The sequence below is a fragment of the Colletes latitarsis genome, chromosome 12 (assembly GCF_051014445.1).
Source record: "Colletes latitarsis isolate SP2378_abdomen chromosome 12, iyColLati1, whole genome shotgun sequence".
NCBI lineage: Eukaryota > Metazoa > Arthropoda > Insecta > Hymenoptera > Colletidae > Colletes > Colletes latitarsis.
In genome coordinates this window covers 28661655-28667760 of record NC_135145.1, presented here as the reverse complement: position 1 = coordinate 28667760, position 6106 = coordinate 28661655, and positions in this window count along the sequence as shown.

Here is a 6106-nt window from a genome sequence, read left to right as displayed (position 1 = left end):
TTTCGCATTTTTCGCATACTTGTTGGCCAGATCCTGGGCTTTTTCTGGGTTGGATCAGGTAGTAGTGTGGTACCGCACTGAAAGAGTGAAGTAATCCTGGAATCGATCTATATATTAGAGGGTAACACCGGTTAGCTTTGGGTTAGGTCTGGGTTAGGTCTGGGTTAGGTCTGGTATTTGCCATCATCTGGCTCATATATTCGAATTGTTCGCATACTTGTTGGCCAGATCCTGGGCGTATTCTGGGTCGGATCACGTAGTAATGTGGCACCACACTCAAACAGTGAGTTAAACCTGGATTCAATCTATATTTTAGAGGATAACACCGGCTAGGTCCGGGTTAGGTCTGGTATTTGCCATCATCTGGCTCATAGTTTCGCATTTTTCGCATACTTATTGGCCAGATCCTGGGCGTTTTCTGGTTTGGATCACGTAGTAATGTGGCACCACACTCAAACAGTGAGTTAATCCTGGATTCAATCTATATATTAGAGGGTAACACCGGTTAGGTCAGGGTTAGGTCTGGAATTTGCCATAATCTGGCTCATACTTTCGCAGTTTTCGCATACTTGTTGGCCAGATCCTGGGCGTTTTCTGGTTTGGATCACGTAGGAATGTAGAACCAGTCTGAAACTGTGAGTTAAACCTGGATTCAATCTATATTTTAGAGGATAACACCGGTTAGGTCAGGGTTAGGTCTGGTATTTGCCATCATCTGGCTCATATATTCGAATTGTTCGCATACTTGTTGGCCAGATCCTGGGCGTATTCTGGGTCGGATCACGTGGTAATGTGGTTCCACACTGCAACAGTGAGCTAAACCTGGATACAATCTATATTTTAGAGGATAACACCGGTTAGGTTTGGGTTAGGTCTGGTATTTGCCATCATCTGGCTCAAATATTCGAATTGTTCGCATACTTGTTGGCCAGATCCTGGGCGTATTCTGGGTCGGATCACGTAGTAATGTGGCACCACACTCAAACAGTGAGTTAAACCTGGATTCAATCTATATTTTAGAGGATAACACCGGCTAGGTCCGGGTTAGGTCTGGTATTTGCCATCATCTGGCTCATACTTTCGCCTTTTTCACCTACTTGTTGGCCTGATCCTGGGCGTTTTCTGGGTTGTATCTCGTAGTAATGTGGTACCACACTGAAACAGTGGGTTAAACCAGGATTCAATCTATATTTTAGAGGATAACACCGGTTAGGTTTGGGTTAGGTCTGGTATTTGCCATCATCTGGCTCATATATTCGAATTGTTCGCATACTTGTTGGCCAGATCCTGGGCGTATTCTGGGTCGGATCACGTAGTAATGTGGCACCACACTCAAACAGTGAGTTAAACCTGGATTCAATCTATATTTTAGAGGATAACACCGGCTAGGTCCGGGTTAGGTCTGGTATTTGCCATCATGTGGCTCATACTATCGCATTTTTCGCATACTTGTTAGCCAGATCCTGGGCGTTTTCTGGTTTGGATCACGTAGGAATGTAGAACCAGTCTGAAACAGTGAGTTAAACCTGGATACAATCTATATTTTAGAGGATAACACCGGTTAGGTCAGGGTTAGGTCTGGTATTTGCCATCATCTGGCTCATACATTCGAATTGTTCGCATACTTGTTGGCCAGATCCTGGGCGTATTCTGGGCCGGATCACGCAGTAATGTGGCACCACACTCAAACAGTGAGTTAAACCTGGATTCAATCTATATTTTAGAGGATAACACCGGCTAGGTCCGGGTTAGGTCTGGTATTTGCCATCATCTGGCTCATACTTTCGCATTTTTCGCATACTTGTTGGCCAGATCCAGGGCGTTTTCTGGGTTGGATCACGTAGTAGTGTGGCACCACACTCAAACAGTGAGTTAAACCTGGATGCAATCTATATTTCAGAGGATAACACCGGTTAGGTCAGGGTTAGGTCTGGTATTTGCCATCATCCAGCTCATACTTTCGCATTTTTCGTATACTTGTTGGCCAGATCCTGGGCGTTTTCTGGTTTGGGTCAGGTAGTAATGTGGAGCCACTCTCAAACATTGAGTTAAACCTGGATTCAATCTATATTTTGGAGGATTACACCGGTTAGGTCAGGGTTAGGTCTGGTATTTGCCTTTATCTGGCTCATACTTTCGCCTTTTTCACCTACCTGTTGGCCTGATTCTGGGCGTTTTCTGGTTTGGATCACGTAGTAATGTGGTACCACAATGAAACAGTGGGTTAAACCAGGATTCAATCTATATTATAGAGGATAACACCGGTTAGGTTTGGGTTAGGTCTGGTATTTGCCATCATCCGGCTCATACTTTCGCATTTTTCGCATACTTGTTGGCCAGATCCTGGGCGTTTTCTGGGTTGTATCAGGTAGTAGTGTGGTACCGCACTGAAGCAGTGAAGTAATCCTGGATTCAATCTATATTTTAGAGGATAACACCGGCTAGGTCCGGGTTAGGTCTGGTATTTGCCATCATCTGGCTCATAGTTTCGCATTTTTCGCATACTTATTGGCCAGATCCTGGGCGTTTTCTGGTTTGGGTCACGTAGGAATGTAGAACCAGTCTGAAACAGTGAGTTAAACCTGGATTCAATCTATATTTTAGAGGATAACACCGGCTAGGTCCGGGTTAGGTCTGGTATTTGCCATCATCTGGCTCATAGTTTCGCATTTTTCGCATACTTATTGGCCAGATCCTGGGCGTTTTCTGGTTTGGATCAGGTGGTAATGTGGTTCCACACTGCAACAGTGAGCTAAACCTGGATACAATCTATATTTTAGAGGATAACACCGGTTAGGTCAGGCTTAGGTCTGGTATTTGCCATCATGTGGCTCATACTTTCGCATTTTTCGCATACTTGTTAGCCAGATCCTGGGCGTTTTCTGGTTTGGATCACGTAGGAATGTAGAACCAGTCTGAAACAGCGAGTTAAACCTGGATACAATCTATATTTTAGAGGATAACACCGGTTAGGTCAGGGTTAGGTCTGGTATTTGCCATCATCTGTCTCATACTCTCGCACTTTTCGCATACTTGTTGGCCAGATCCTGGGCGTTTTCTGGTTTGGGTCACGTAGTAATGTGGAGCCACTCTCAAACATTCAGTTAAACCTGGATTCAATCTATATTTTAGAGGATAACACCGGCTAGGTCCGGGTTAGGTCTGGTATTTGCCATCATCTGGCTCATACTTTCGCATTTTTCGCATACTTGTTGGCCAGATCCAGGGCGTTTTCTGGGTTGAATCACGTAGTAGTGTGGCACCACACTCAAACAGTGAGTTAAACCTGGATGCAATCTATATTTTGGAGGATAACACCGGTAAGGTCAGGGTTAGGTCTGGTATTTGCCTTTATCTGGCTCATACTTTCGCCTTTTTCACCTACTTGTTGGCCTGATCCTGGGCGTTTTCTGGGTTGTATCACGCACTAATGTGGTACCACACTGAAACAGTGGGTTAAACCAGGATTCAATCTATATTTTAGAGGATAACACCGGTTAGGTTTGGGTTAGGTCTGGTATTTGCCATCATCCGGCTCATACTTTCGCATTTTTCGCATACTTGGTGGCCAGATCCTGGGCGTTTTCTGGTTTGGAGCACGTAGTAATGTGGTACCACACTGAAACAGTGAGATCATCCTGGATTCGATCTATATATTAGAGGGTAACACCGGTTAGGTCAGGGTTAGGTCTGGTATTTGCCACCATGCGGCTCATACTTTCGCATTTTTCGCATACTTGTTGGCCAGATCCTGGGCGTTTTCTGGGTTGTATCAGGTAGTAGTGTGGTACCGCACTGAAGCAGTGAAGTAATCCTGGATGCAATCTATATTTCAGAGGATAACACCGGTTAGATCAGGGTTAGGTCTGGTATTTGCCATCATCCAGCTCATACTTTCGCATTTTTCGCACCCTTGTTGGCCAGATCCTGGGCGTTTTCTGGGTTGGATCACGTAGTAATGTGGCACCACACTTAAACAGTGACTTAAACCTGGATGCAATCTATATTTCAGAGGATAACACCGGTTAGGTCAGGGTTAGGTCTGGTATTTGCCATCATCCGGCTCATACTTTCGCATTTTTCGCATACTTGTTGGCCAGATACTGGGCGTTTTCTGGGTTGGATCACGTAGTAATGTGGCACCACACTCAAACAGTGACTTAAACCTGGATGCAATCTATATTTCAGAGGATAACACCGGTTAGGTCAGGGTTAGTTCTGGTATTTGCCATCATCCATCTCATACTTTCGCATTCTTCGCACCCTTGTTGGCCAGATCCTGGGCGTTTTCTGGGTTGGATCACGTAGTAGTGTGGCACCACACTCAAACAGTGAGTTAAACCTGGATACAATCTATATTTTAGAGGATAACACCGGTTAGGTCAGGCTTAGGTCTGGTATTTGCCATCATGTGGCTCATACTTTCGCATTTTTCGCATACTTGTTAGCCAGATCCTGGGCGTTTTCTGGTTTGGATCATGTAGGAATGTAGAACCAGTCTGAAACAGCGAGTTAAACCTGGATACAATCTATATTTTAGAGGATAACACCGGTTAGGTCAGGGTTAGGTCTGGTATTTGCCATCATCTGTCTCATACTCTCGCAGTTTTCGCATACTTGTTGGCCAGATCCTGGGCGTTTTCTGGTTTGGGTCACGTAGTAATGTGGAGCCACTCTCAAACATTCAGTTAAACCTGGATTCAATCTATATTTTAGAGGATAACACCGGCTAGGTCCGGGTTAGGTCTGGTATTTGCCATCATCTGGCACATACTTTCGCATTTTTCGCATACTTGTTGGCCAGATCCAGGGCGTTTTCTGGGTTGGATCACGTAGTAGTGTGGCACCACACTCAAACAGTGAGTTAAACCTGGATGCAATCTATATTTTGGAGGATAACGCCGGTAAGGTCAGGGTTAGGTCTGGTATTTGCCTTTATCTGGCTCATACTTTCGCCTTTTTCACCTACTTGTTGGCCTGATCCTGTGCGTTTTCTGGGTTGTATCACGTACTAATGTGGTACCACACTGAAACAGTGGGTTAAACCAGGATTCAATCTATATTTCAGAGGATAACACCGGTTAGGTCAGGGTTAGGTCTGGTATTTGCCATCATCCAGCTCATACTTTCGCATTCTTCGCACCCTTGTTGGCCAGATCCTGGGCGTTTTCTGGTTTGGGTCACGTAGTAATGTGGAGCCACTCTCAAACATTGCGTTAAATCTGGATTCAATCTATATTTTGGAGGATTACACCGGTTAGGTCAGGGTTAGGTCTGGTATTTGCCATCATCCGGCTCATACTTTCGCATTTTTCGCACCCTTGTTGGCCAGATCCTGGGCGTTTTCTGGTTTGGGTCACGTAGTAATGTGGTACCACACTGAAACAGTGGGTTAAACCAGGATTCAATCTATATTTTAGAGGATAACACCGGTTAGGTTTGGGTTAGGTCTGGTATTTGCCATCATCCGGCTCATACTTTCGCATTTTTCGCATACTTGTTGACCAGATCCTGGGCGTTTTCTGGGTTGGATCAGGTAGTAGTGTGGTACCGCACTGAAAGAGTGAAGTAATCCTGGATTCGATCTATATATTAGGGGATAACACCGGTTAGGTCAGGGTTAGGTCTGGTATTTGCCATCATCCGGCTCATACTTTCGCATTTTTCGCATACTTGTTGGCCAGATCCTGGGCGTTTTCTGGGTTGGATCAGGTAGTAGTGTGGTACCGCACTGAAAGAGTGAAGTAATCCTGGATTCGATCTATATATTAGAGGATAACACCGGTTAGGTCAGGGTTAGGTCTGGTATTTGCCATCATCCGGCTCATACTTTCGCATTTTTCGCATACTTGTTGGCCAGATCCTGGGCGTTTTCTGGGTTGGATCAGGTAGTAGTGTGGTACCGCACTGAAAGAGTGAAGTAATCCTGGATTCGATCTATATATTAGAGGATAACACCGGTTAGGTCAGGGTTAGGTCTGGAATTTGCCATAATCTGGCTCATATTTTCGCATTTTTGGCATACTTCTTGGACAGATCCTGGGCGTTTTCTGGGTTGGATCAGGTAGTAGTGTCGTGCCGCACTGAAACAGTGAGTTAATCCTGG